This window comes from Strigops habroptila, chromosome 10, assembly GCF_004027225.2.
Source record: "Strigops habroptila isolate Jane chromosome 10, bStrHab1.2.pri, whole genome shotgun sequence".
Taxonomy (NCBI): domain Eukaryota; kingdom Metazoa; phylum Chordata; class Aves; order Psittaciformes; family Psittacidae; genus Strigops; species Strigops habroptila.
The window spans coordinates 25,248,673-25,262,359 of record NC_046359.1 but is presented as its reverse complement, the minus strand read 5'-3'; the positions used below and the strand labels follow the sequence as shown (position 1 = coordinate 25,262,359).

At 35.6% G+C, this 13,687-nt stretch overlaps 1 protein-coding gene across 2 annotated transcripts in view; it reads left to right on the top strand.

The window, feature by feature from the left end:
* BTBD9 (BTB domain containing 9) overlaps positions 1 to 13,687 on the top strand; it is a 128,781-nt gene that overhangs the window by 19,233 nt on the left and 95,861 nt on the right. The gene's annotated exons all lie outside the window — the stretch shown is intronic.

Genomic DNA, 13,687 nt, shown 5'->3' with positions numbered 1-13,687 from the left:
TGCCTGCCCTGTTTTTAAAGGAAGACTATAATATAACTCAGCAAATCACTTACATTTACCAGCACTAGGTTAATCACTACATTCTTTACGTTCAAAGCTAGTTGGTTTTGTATTACTCAGCACTGCTCCTGTTGTATTCTTGAGTCAGTGCGACAAGTCCCGGTGCCAGAATTTTTCTGTTTATGGGCAACAGTAGAGAGGAGTGCATTGCAAGCATTGTGCTTTGCTCTGTCTTCTTGCCATTAGTTTTATCATTTATTCCCATTTTATCTTATTAATGCAGATAATATCTTTGCAAGCAACCACTTAGGGAACTATGCAGCAATTTCTTAAAGGTTTGTATGCATTTTCAGCAGAAGATGATCGACTAAGTATCTTTCTCAGTGCAGTTTCTTACCGGTGTAGGTTTGAGATAGGTGATGTTTGAGGGGTTTTGTTTTTAAAAAACATTTATTTTAGCTCAAAGGGCTTTATGGCATCACTGTATAGGATGACATTTTGAGGAGCAACAAGGAATTGGAGACTAGGGCTATTAGCTTTTTTATTTACCCACTTTCTTTCAAAGCAAAGGAGTAGAATATGCCAGATTCTGTACACGTTGTTGAAGGACAGCCTGTTTGTATCTTGATACAGTAGAGCAATTGTTCATGCATAGATTATAAAGGAAATGTGAGCCCTGTAACATTAGGCAAGGTTAGTTGTCTTTTTTAGTTACCTTTTGCATAAATATTAGTTATGCAAGGTGAGAGCTGTCAAGAGCTGAACTAATATGTTCACCTGAGTTTTAAGAAGCTATTCAAACATTTCCATGGGCATAAAAATTGATGGGAGTGTATTCTATTTGCATGTATGTAGGTTGGTTTATTTGTTTTTTGAAAACCTTTCACTTTTCTCTTAAATATATCCATTTTCAAATCTACAATCAATGCCTCTTTCACATTAGCTGCACGGAAAAAATGCAACCTTTTGGCAGTTAGTTGTTAAATAAAAGAAGTAATTTATACCACAATGAATTAAGACCAGTCTTTTTAACAAGTCATTTATTGTATCATGTGTCATAGTCTCTGTCATGACTTTGGGGTTTTTTTTGATATATGGAGGATTGTGGAATATTCACAATAATGTTAGAGTTAGGGGCAGTAATGTGCTTCCCCTGAAAGATAATTTGTACTTGGCAAAGTGTGTACTAAGCCATCCAAACTGATTAGGCAGAATCGAGTAAGTAGTGTGCAAAGATTACTTACATTCTACTTTACACTCTTCTTCCTGTTACTTACTGGTATGCTCCCGTCCATCTTTCATGGGTTCAGAGTAACTTTTGCCATCCATAACCTTTTTCTAGATTAATAGATGGAAAATGGAAGAGCAGCAACCAAAGACTTCTGAAATTCTATAATAAAAAGGAAATGAGAAGATTATTTATGCTTTCTCACACACAGAGATGATTTATTTGTTATTTGTAGAATGTAATCCCTGATTTAAATATACAAGCTAATTTGTACAGTGAAGATTATTTCTTAGGCATTGAAGTTAAGCCTAACAGATGAGAGGGTTGCAATATTTTGAGTTAGGTTTTTTCCTTTTTTTTTTTTTTTAAATGGGGTTTTTTGTTTTGTTTTTTTTTTTGGAGAGGGGTTTTTTGGGGTTTTTTTTTGTGTGTGTGTGTGGTTTGGTGCTTGTTTGATTGTGCTTGTTTGTTTTTTTAGCTAGAGAAAATGCTAGGTATAATACCTGGGCTTTTTATTGTCATAATTATATTTTAGATTTTTAATTTTTGCTTTAAATGCTTTTAGCGGACATTATTCTACCACCTTTAAATACTGCTATATAGTATGTAGAAAAAGCAAGTAAGAGACAACTATAGAGTAATGTATCTTTTTTAATGTGGTATTTTGTGGGTTTTTTTAGTGTTTCTTTTGGTCCTAGTTTCATTGTTTGCATTTACATAGCAATTCTCGTGTAGAGCTGGAGGCTTTTGTTAGAGAGAAGATAGGAGACAGAAAATAGTCATGTAAGCAGGTCCTTGTGAAAGTTAGGAGCAAGTGTCCGGTTCATAGTTAATCCACCTTCCTTTAACAGTGTGGCTATGTAGAAGAGAATCTTGCGTATCTGTTTTCCTTGTGCGGTTTGTTATTCATTTTTGAAGTGAATATTTTTCTTTCATATTTGCAAGTATTTTCAATATGTACCTGTTAAATAAGCCAAAATGAATACCATATTCTTGATTATATTAAGAAAGTAACTCTGTCCTATGTAGCATGTAGTCCATGATCCTGAGAATTTGGATTGTCATGTGTTTCAACAAATCACTGATAAAAACTATGAGAGCTGCTTATATGGTATTTTTCATAACTGATGTGAATAACAGAGTGAATATGCATAAGCAACAATAGCTCATTAAAAAAAAAAGGCAGATTTTCACATTGGTATAGCAGTCAGAGTTTAGATTCTAAGCCACAGCTCGCTCGGGGGGGGGATAAAAAAGTGCAGATACACTAAGTGAATGTTACTGCCTTTAATTTGAATAGGCAAGGCTGTTTTCTGTTTTATGCTTCTCCTTTTTTTCATTCTTTCATTTTTGTTTTGGGGCTTCATCATTTTACTTTGTCCTAGACCACAAATTTTGAAGAACTTCATTAGAGCAATTATAAGAAAATGAAAAATTTTGAGATATCAAAAGAAGTCAAATGTAGCCACAAGGTGTCACTATAGTAAAAGTTTAAAAGACTGAATTTCTTTCTGTTTAAACTCCTTTAGTGAAACTCTTATTCCTAGTGTATGTTGTACTGGTGTACTAAGCTTCCCAGATTTACAGACTCATTCTGGTTTGCTGGTTATGCTACAGAGAGCAAGTACAGAGATTATACATTAAATCAGAAGGAAACGCTCAACTAATTTTCCATGTTTCATCTGACATGGGATGATGCAGAGTTTTAACTGAGGGAATATTTACCTGACCAGACCAATTTATAGTTTGAAATGTAATGCTGTTTTGCCAACAATTCCAGAATTTGAAAATTATAATGAGAGGGCAAAGAGGTCATTTTTTTAATCTGCATTTGCTACTGGTTTTTTTTTTTTTCTTATCTCCTCTTTAGATATTATAGTGTGACTAATCAAAGGGAAATATTAATTAATTATTACTGCATAATTTTTTTGTCCTTAAGCATGTTTCTATTAAAGGAACTGATAGATGCCTGTAGAATAACGCTGTAAATGTGGGAGATGTTTAAAACATACTCTTTTTCCTGTTTTTTAATTTGTTCTAAATTTAAAAATGTTGAGGTTTTCTAATACTGGTAGGTTGAATTAGTAATGGTATAGTCTGTCTAAGTGCTCCATGTTTCCCTCAAAGTACTTGGCTGCTACAGAAAGCATGGTGTAGAAACCACTTTAGAAGACATACTCGTGTATTAAATGTATTTATCAGTGCAGACAGAATTTCTTGCCTTTCTTTTTATTAAACATTGGTTATATGGGGTGGGTTTTTTTGTTCAGTGCTTCAGTAGTTTTTGCTACTAATGATTACACCATTTGTAATCCTCTGCCTGAGTGGAGACAAATTAAATTGTAGACCCTGTCTCCTGAGTGTTGAGAAAAGCAAAATGTAAAAAGAGTAAATGTTTCAGGACTAACACAGTTCTAAACTAAGAAATGTTGGTAGCTGTGCACAATTATTTTGCGGGTAGTGACATGTGAACAGGTGTGGTTTTCATATATAGGCTAGACAAGACTTTTTTCTTTAATTCTGTTCTTGGTCAGGCAGCCTCAGATATCCGTGCTTTGTACTGGTGATGGTGGAATCATTATACTTTTCTTTCCACTTGGGAGAGTCACCTTATGGAAAGTAGCTGCTGATTAAGCTGCAACGTCTCACTTTCAGCCTCACCAGTAGGTCTCTGACATTGAACCATCATAGAATCATAGAATGGTTTTGGTTGGAAGGGACCTTATCTATCACCTAGCTCCAACCCCCTGCCATGGGCAGGGACAACTACCACTAGACTGGTTTGCTCGAAGTCGCATCCAACCTGGTCTTGAATACTGCCAGGGATGGGGCATGCGCGACTTCTCTGGGCAACCTGTGCCAGTGCCTCACCACCCTTGTAGCGAAGAACTTCTTTAATCTAAATCCCCTCTTTCAGCTGGAAGCCTTTACTCCTTGTCCTGTCCCTAAAGGCCCTTGTAAAAAATCCCTCTCCAACTTTTCCTGTAGCTGCCTTTAGATCCTGGAAGGCTGCTATAAGGCTATCCTGGGAGCCTTCTCTTCTGCAGGCTGAACAAGCCCAACTCACTCAGCCTGTCTTCATATAGGAAGAGCAGATATCTGTTATACAGTTTTCCTGTGCTTGATGGAAACTTCGTTGCTAATAACTTGCCAAAAATCATTCCGAATATGGTTCAATTTATGAAGATGTTGAAATGAGTGAGGAGTTGACTCTTGAGGAAGAAGCAGATGAAGCATGGTCCCAGTTGAAATAAACTGAGAAGAAAGCAGTGTCTGCAGATTTAATTTAGCACTGGCTTTTTTAGGCAAGTAGTTCTGGGTTCACTCTCCTCCCCCAGCAGAGAATTGTGGTAATCAGAAAAAGTACACAGACATCCTAAAGAAGCTTTTGAGCATTGTTCTGACTTAAAATGCAAGCTCCCTGCATCACTGACCTATGAAAAACATAGACAATGAAAAACATAGAGTTGCTGGCAGGAGCTCTGGTAAGGCTGAAAAGGATTTGAAAAATTTTTCACCACGATGTCATTACTAACCTCATAAGAGGGCTTCTTGATGATGGAATGATGAAACTTGTTTGACTGAAACCATCTTTACCTCAGTTACCGCACATGAGAAATACAAATGGTTACATAGCCAACATGTTGATTAGTTATTATATTTGTACTGTGCTTTGGGAAGCATTGACTGTTGTATAAATATTTTCTTTCTAACTGCACAGATATGCTGATGTTTCAGAGATGAGGAAAAAAACCCAGTACCTTGCTGCACAATACAAATTAACTTTTCTTCATTAGTCTATCACTGAAATCTTAAAATCTTTTCCAAATTCTAATACTGTATATAATACAGTGATAATGTAGTGTCCAGAGATAAGTAAAAATTACCTTGGTTTGCATTACAGAAACATATTATTAAAAGAAAGCAATTTTGAAATGTCACCCAGACCTTTGAGAGTTTTCACTGACATTATTTTCACAACTCATTTTTCACTGCAGGCATGCAGCTTTTTGGTTTTTTTTTTGGGGTGGGATGAAGAGCTAATCACTCTTTCTAGAAGAAGGTGACCATATCGAAGAGTTTTTATTGGCATGTTTCCTTTTTAACTTTGTTAAATACAGAAAATTATTTAGGTCTCCATTTTAGTGTGCAGGTGCTGCTTGATTATCTTTCCATCTATCAGTGTTTAAACATGGTTTTTTCCAGTATGTGTTCAAACTGGTATTTTTTAGTTTTTCTAAGATAAGATGATAGTCTCGGATTTTTCAAACAATGTAGGTCATCTACACAAGATCAAGAAGGCTATTGCCTTGTCTGGAACGGAGCGTTTATTGATTTAAAAGATCCCTTCATTTCATGTTATATATACTTTTGATGTTAAGCTTACGCTTTTAATTTCAGCTTCAAATGTGATCCTAGTGATATAGAAGCTCATGTCTCTACAGGTGTAATCAATAACATTTTTCGCCAAGAACTTTATCAAGGCAGCTTTTTTATTCTCTAATTCCTTCTCTGCCTTTGACATAGCAATTTCAGTTGTCCTAACCTAAAGAGCCCAACTTACCTTTCAAGAAAGGCCAAAAAGCTAGTGCTCCTTTAAACTGTGGATGGTAACCTGACGGACAGTTCATCCTCTGAAAATGAGTATTTGTCTCAAGAAGTGTGTATAGAGGGGTCAGTATGGCTTGTATAGAAATATGTGAGAAATGTGAGAGTGCCTGCCAATCCAGTTTGTTGGATATGAATCATAAGAAAGTATAGTATAACCTTATTTTTTGATTTATAGCTTAGAAGAAAAATTTAACTTTAAGAGATCTAGCTTACATATTCCTTATGTTCGACATAATCATCAGCATTTTTGGTTTTGTAGTATGGATAGAATTTCTGTGTGTTCTGAACTTTGTATTTTGTGAGTTTCTTAAAGTGAAAATTGTTTCTAGGTCTGTTTTCAAGTGGTTTCACCTCATAAAAGAGATGTGACATAAATGAAAATTTTCAGTAATTATTCAGCTTGACAGTGATACATAAAGATATACCTAAACACTAAATTATCAAATTATTAATAAAAATTCTACAGCAAGCTGTATTTAAAGTTAATGTTGCATAAGACAAATCTGTGTTTAAAAGGCATCTTCATCACTCTTTAAATCCTCTTCTGTGATTTCTGTTACACTCCAAGTGCTAGAATTAACTGAAAACTTGCCATATATATTTACAAAGACAGGCTTTTACAAAAGGAAATGTTGTTTTGCCAAATTTGTAAAAATTCTGATTTATTTTAGTTTGTTGATCAGTGATGGCCATATGTTGAAGTTGTTTGATGCCATTGTGTAAAGTATTTTTTCTTTTTCCCTATTTCTCAGCAGATAATGGGCATGCTTTGTTGATGTGTATCTGAAACACTGTACCACACTTAAAATTGCACATGATAAGTATTCAAATTGTATACATAAACCAAAGTAATACACTTCCATGGATTCATTTTTCAGTTTCTAAGTTTATAAAGCCATCTGTCAACCAACACTAGGCCAGTCTCAGTTGTGGAATAATTTGGATGACATTAAAAATTTTATAGTAAAGTGAATTTTTCAGTGGTTAAACTTGATTCTTTGTTCACAAACCTAAGTTGTCTTCTGTGTAGCACTTTGTGAAGGTATAAGTCAGTGTATGAATGGAAAAGCCATAAAGTAATTGCTTTATTCAGTGTCCTTTTTCTCATCAAAAGAAGGTAGTGGAACTGGTGTTGAATTTAAGATTCTTGAGCTTGGACTATGCTTGCTCTTTCTCATCTCAGTTTCACTCAGGAGGATTAGGCTAGTGGTTCCATTTGATGCAGCTTTTAAATAGTTTCCTGCTTCACAAAAGGAATATTCACCCCCTAATATGGAAGAAGATAGGCACAAACAGTTGAAAAATCAAGCTGAAAAGACCTATAAATAAAAATGAACAAATTTGGTGCTATGGCAGATCTAATCTGTAGGAAATAAGATCTGTGAAAGCATGCGTAAGTATCTTTAACTGACAGAAATGAGTGAGCGAAGGAAAGAAAGCAATGGAAGAGAGATGATGCAAAGAAAATACAACATGTTTGGAAAAAAAATCAGTGCAAGTGAAAAATGTTTTAAAAGGTAGTGTTTTTTTATAGTAGGGATAATTATAGGACAGCCATGTGTGTTTTATCATTTTCAGGCTGCTGCTGGAAGCAGTTACTTTATTATTTGTAATGTCTTCTAAATGAGAGAAAGAGCAATCTTTGCAAAGCACCAGATTGTGCATTTGGGTTTTGATTTTCACCACAAAGCAATTTTTACAGCTTTATACTTTCATGCTTGTTTTTTATTTGTAAGATTGGGATAAATACTTCTGTACTTCACTGGAGATGTAATAAAGATCTTGGAAATTTTAACTAACATCGTTAGTGATCAGTAAAGTAGTGGCTTCATTACTTTTCTCCACACCATTTTCTTTGTTGTTCGTATTGGGGGATAACAGCAGTGATGGAAGGTGTATTAAATATTGATTTCTAAATCGGTGTTCTGTTCAATTCAATTATCCTGTCTCCTTTAATGGCAAATTGCAAAGTTGGCTAATCGAGCTGCATTCTCATTAACAACCTAAGTGCCCTTTTGAGTCAGATCAACGGGCACCTTGCCTGTGTCCTGTCTCTGACCCCAAGAGCAGGAAATGCTGGTCAGGAAGAGCCTGAATGGTGGGCCATCCTCTGTGTTCCATTCTCCTTATGTTCATCTGAGCCCATGAGTCTTATGGATTCCTTGTCCATTTGTTTATCTAAAGTCCTTCTGTGATTGGGCTGTTACCAACTGCTTTCACAGCTTCTAGTGGCAGCAAATAGTTTTATCTGTTTCTTTTACTGATTTGTGTCTTCCAGTTCCAGTATTGTGGGATCTGATGAATAACAACACTGCATTCACCTTTTCCGCTCTTATTAAGATTTTGTGAATGTCAAGCATAGCCTCCTCAACCATCTCCTCTTCGATTCCATCTACTGTGTTGCTTTTATGATTTTAGGCGATCTCCTCTGTACCTTCTGTACCTACTATGTACTCCTTGAGATGCGGACACCAGAACTGTACATGAGGACTTGAGATACAGGCACACCAAGCAGTTACAGAGTGACAGAACAGTGCTATTTTGTTCTCAGCACTTTTCTCAACGATGTGCAGTATTTCAGTGATCCCCTACCCCTGGCATTTGACTAACCAAAAAAGCTTACTTTCATTTGCAGACTTGGGGACTGCACTAACTAGAACCTAGGCTTGTTAGCTTCCAGGCTATTCAGAAGCAAGACTATAGATTTCATGACTTCTCTTGATATTGACAGTGTTTTACAAATTAATACTTCTTCGGCTTTCACAGTTCCTTGGCTGTGTGACTCACATGAGACTTGCAATTTTGATCAACTCTTATGTTAAAGTTTTAAAAAGTAAGATTTGGCAGAATTTCGGTGGGTTAAGTTGATGCACTGTTTACCGAGATAAGTTCTCTGGTATACTTGAAGCTATTTATTTTTGAGGGGAAGATGAACGTGCAGGATTATTATTGTTGTTGTTGTATTGACTAGAAATAGAGTCTTCTAAAATGAGTGAAACAAATAAAAAAAATAGTATTTTCTTTCACATCCTCCCAGGAGGGTTGGGGCAGGGACATTTTGGTTGTTTTGCAGATGTATTTTTAAATGGTTACAATTAAATTGGCTTGGAAAAATCCTGAAAAGCTCTTAAGAATTTGAAGAACTTGATTTAATTTCTTTTCTGAGAGGCTTGATTTTTCAAATGTGTAGTTTCGGGATGGGGGGAGGATTTATACTAACTTTCCATGTGACTTGACATTATATATTCATTCTCACATTAACTTATCAGACACCCTTGCTCTTTTTATGCCATCAAACTTTGGATAATAGAGTTTGAAAATAACTATTTAAAAGAGCAAATAACTCAGAGTAATGTGTTACTGTTTCTGTAAAAGGCTTTTTAGAGTCTAGAAATTAAGATTTTAAATGTCACATTTGGACATTTAAAAAAATTAGGAGTAAATTATGAGTACATAGTATTAGGGCATACAGTCAATCTTAACTGTGCTTTAGGGTTTTTGCATACAGCAGTTAAATTCTTCAGTGTATATTAGTAAGTTTTTTATCTGATGAAATTAACTTCTAAGAACTACTGAGCTTGGCATTTTTATTTTTTAAATTACGATATCAGTAGAAGGGTAATTTTCTGTACTCATAATACTAAATGAGTATTTGTGAAGATTTTAATTGATGTCAGACAATTGTAATTATTTTATTTTCCAGTTTAAAGAGCAATGGTAATGTTTTGTTTGGAGAGTGTGGGTTATTCTTGCCCCTTTTTTTTTTGTTCGTTTGTTTGTTTACAGAGTATTGATTTTGATTTAATAGGTAGGAAATCTAAATCTGGGTGAAACATTGTGTATATGTGCATGCATAGACTCTTCCCATACAGCTTGTATTTCATCCCCCCTTTTTTTGAAGGGAAGGATTTAATATATATTTAGATGAAAACTGATTTGAAAACTTCAGTAGATCAAAATAGGGTGAAGGCCTGGAAGACATTATTGCTGATGATTCCAGTTTGTAGTAAATTATAAAGCATCTATAACAGCTGTAAAGAGAGATGACTTCCTGTGTCATATTTCATCTTGCCTTCATAGATAAGTGTGTAAATGAAAGGGAAACAAATTGTTTCAATATGGCAAATCTATATTATTTCTTTGGAGTGAAAATGAATGAAATTGAAATAATTCACTCTTGGGTGAAACTAGAAACTATAAATGTATTTTATCCTCTTGGTGTGGATTGACATAATGTAGATTAGTAATAAGAGAATGTTCCTTGTATCATCAACAGTAGTCAGACACGTTCATGAGCACTGAATTACAGTCAAGAAAAAGGGGATTGCTGTGCTTCCATGTAATTTACACAGAAGAGCATATAATTCATCATTTTAACAGAAGTTGCTGTTCACTGTTAGAAAATTTTTTTTTTTCAGACTTCTTAAACCCTTTCAGTCCTTTGTGTCATGGAAAGTTTTTAGTTACCTGTGCCTTGTTTGCGTGTTCTGTGCATCACCTGATTTATGGGAAGATGCCGATCCTCTGGCATGTGGGCATGTGTTGACACCATCACGTCCAGCATCTAACTGGTCTTTCCCACAGGTGTCTGGAAATAAATATAACAATAAGGTTTGGTGTTAGCAGCATATTCAGGATAATTTGTTTCCTTAACTGACCAACAGTCTTTTAGCATTTTATAGAGGATGAGACATCCTCGAAAGGTTCATAGTGCCATATGTGGGTTGAGCTTGTGGGGTTTATACCAAACCCCACCAAAACTTCTCTATTCCTGTCACCCATATGAATACACAGAAGATCAAAGCCAAACTGTTCTGATCATTCAAAAGGAACATTTTTGTCTTGCTGATGGATGTGGCAAAGTAGTTAGAAAATGCTTGTCTCCTAGCAGTGTTAGTTGTTTTTCTCAATTCTAACTTGCATGGTTCGGTCTACAGAGTAATAGTATGCCAAAATACATACCAATATTTCATTCTTCTTTGGCAAATTTGGTTCCTTTATGTTTTTCGTAACTGGTTAATTATTAAGAATTCTTTCATTGCTAAGACTTCAGTGGCTGTTCTTAAGCAAGCTTTCCTTGTGTGTCTGTTTCCTATCATCAGTTTGAATGCTGGAGAAGTGCAGAGGTTCACTTCAGTTTTTGTGTGATGTGAGATGCTCTGCAGAAAAATATGCTGCTAGGTACTTACTTTTCTGGTACTTAAGAATTGTTTGGAGACCACTACTGTCAAATTTGTTATAGCATGGAGCTATATGATGTTTCACAGTCACAGTCTGACAGGGATAAAGGTTGTCTGACTTGACAACAAAGTAATTCTAGAGGCCAATGTAAGGTAACACAAATTGCTGGAGGAGGCTGATGTTGCTATATTGCACATATAATTAATAGAGAGCAGAGAACCTCTTCCAGGGCTCGGCAGAGAGCATGAACCTAAATGTGGTGTTTGGAATGCCTTTTAGAAGGAGCCTTTTTATATTCACTGATAGTGCTGGAGAACCTCAGGTGACTGTTCCCACAATGCAGCTCCCTGAGTTGAACGCCTGCAGCTAAATGATGTGAAAAATTCCTCTTTTCTTTGGGAATTGTTTCTCGTTGGGTGCGTTCATGTTATGAACTGGAGATAAGCATGTGATGGAAGCGATTAATACTAATTTTGGATGAATGTTAGTAGAAGGACAGGGTGGAGGTACGGCCAATGCTCAAGAAATTACTTTTTGATTTGATTTCTGCAGAAAAAATACTACTGGAAGGTATTTTCAGAAAGAGTGCTCTGGGAGTAATTAGATGTGCAGCACTTAAACTTTTGAGGGGGAGAGAAATGGTGTAAATGAAGTAGAGAGGATGTAGGTGGGGAGGTAGATGGCATGGCTTGTCCGCTTGGATAACCTCCTAGAATTTCTATACATCAAACATCAACACTAGATAAGACAAGTGTGAAAGAAAACATGAGTGGTTTGACAGAAGAGCTTTGTATTTGGTAAACTGGGAAGATGATGGGAATTCATCTTTTAAATGCTAATGAGTCTATACTTCTTATTCAAGGGGCAATGGACAGTCTATATTTTACTGGCATTTGTTTCTGTATTGTGGTTGTTTTGTATTTGTCATTGCAACAATTAAGGTGACTGAGACCACGGACTTGAATTTTGGAGAGACTCTGGTTTTTGTGGGTTTTTTAATGACAAGTTGCTGAATTATCACTGAGTTTTAATGAAATGTTTAGGCTTGTTGAATTAAATAAAAATTTAATTTAAATTTAATTAGATTTAATTAAATAAAAATTTCTAAGTGGGAATTCTCGAAAGATGCATTTTAGACACAGTATTAGTTTTTGTCTAAAATTAATCTGAAAAGGCATTTAGCAACTGGGAAGTTGACTGAAGACTTTATTCTGTGCTATGGGCTTGTTTAGTGAATCCTTCAAATCGTAGGCTAAGGAAAATTGCTTAAAGCAATGCACGGAATGCAAACTGAGTGTCTGCTCAGGTTAGCCTGTTTCCTCTATTAGCTTTGGCAACTATTTGACCTCAGTTAAAAATGTGATGCATTGTTCTGCATGTTTTGGGATAATGGCATTTAAACACGTTTTATGGCAGGTGTGGAGAGTGAGAAGTACTGTTCTTGACCAGCCTCTAGAGCACTTGGAGAACTTCATTGGTGTATCATTTACAAAATGTTTAAAATATAGCTGTTTGTAAAATATGTCTTCTCTGACTATTTGCTCTGTTTGAATTTAGTTGACACTTTTTGTACTGTGGGTAACCAGTGTTTGAGCTGTTCAGAAACAAACCACCGAGTTTATTCAGTGGTGACATTTAAAAATAAAATAATTGCAGGGGGAAGGATGCATCTTGGCACTGAAGAACATCTGTTATCCCATTTTATTTTAAAGTAAGCTCTGTGGTACATGATTTTAAATTGCCATTTTGGTGAAATTCGTACTCTAATCTTTATTATGTAGCTTCTTGTCTTACATTGTATGCAACTGCTGTGATGCCGTTTAAAAAGTTGAATATATTTGTTCTCTATTACCTAAAAAGGAAATGTTTCAGTATGGAAGTGTTATGGTCATTATATCAATTTCTTAAGTGCAGGTGGGAGGAATTACTATTGACCTAATAGATTTAATAGTTTGTATTCAGAATCTATGGAAGTAATATTTGCAGCTGAGTAACTGCCGAGTGTAATCCTTCAGGCAGAAAGCAGCTGTAAAACTGGAAAATTACATTCTTTTCTTTTTCAGGCATAACTGCACTTGAATATCTTTGTTCATTTTAGATTCTGGTGAGTTATATCTGCATAAGGAGCTAAATTATGTATTTTATTTCATTCGTTCTGATAAGAATTTGTTTTGGGTTAAAACTGGGAGCTGTATGTGGTTACCATGGAAATTACTTGACGTAGTTGCGGTACTTAAGAGAAAACAGAGGTCACCACAGGAGTCACAAACAATGGAGAGTGCTTTTATACAGGGTGCATCAGATCAGGCTGGTAGGAAGGGACTGAGCTTTTTCAGTTCTCTCCACGGTTTTTTCTATTTCTAGTGGCCTTTTTAAAGGAGAGAAGTGTTTTTTCTTCTGGGGTCCTCTGAACATCTTTTGGTTTGCTTCCTCCTACACATTGCTCCTTCTCCTTCCAGCTTCTGGTTTGCAGAATTAGTCCATACTACTTCAGAGGTTGGCTAGAAGAAATGATTTGATGGTACTGTGGAGCTTTCCTACCCACCTAGTCTTTTAAGGAGAACTTTTATGTTGACTTTGTAGTTGTCTTGATTTATGGATCAAGAAGGTTATGTACAAACATGTCAGTTCTTCAGCTATTAAGAAGCTCCAGTCTAGATAATACAG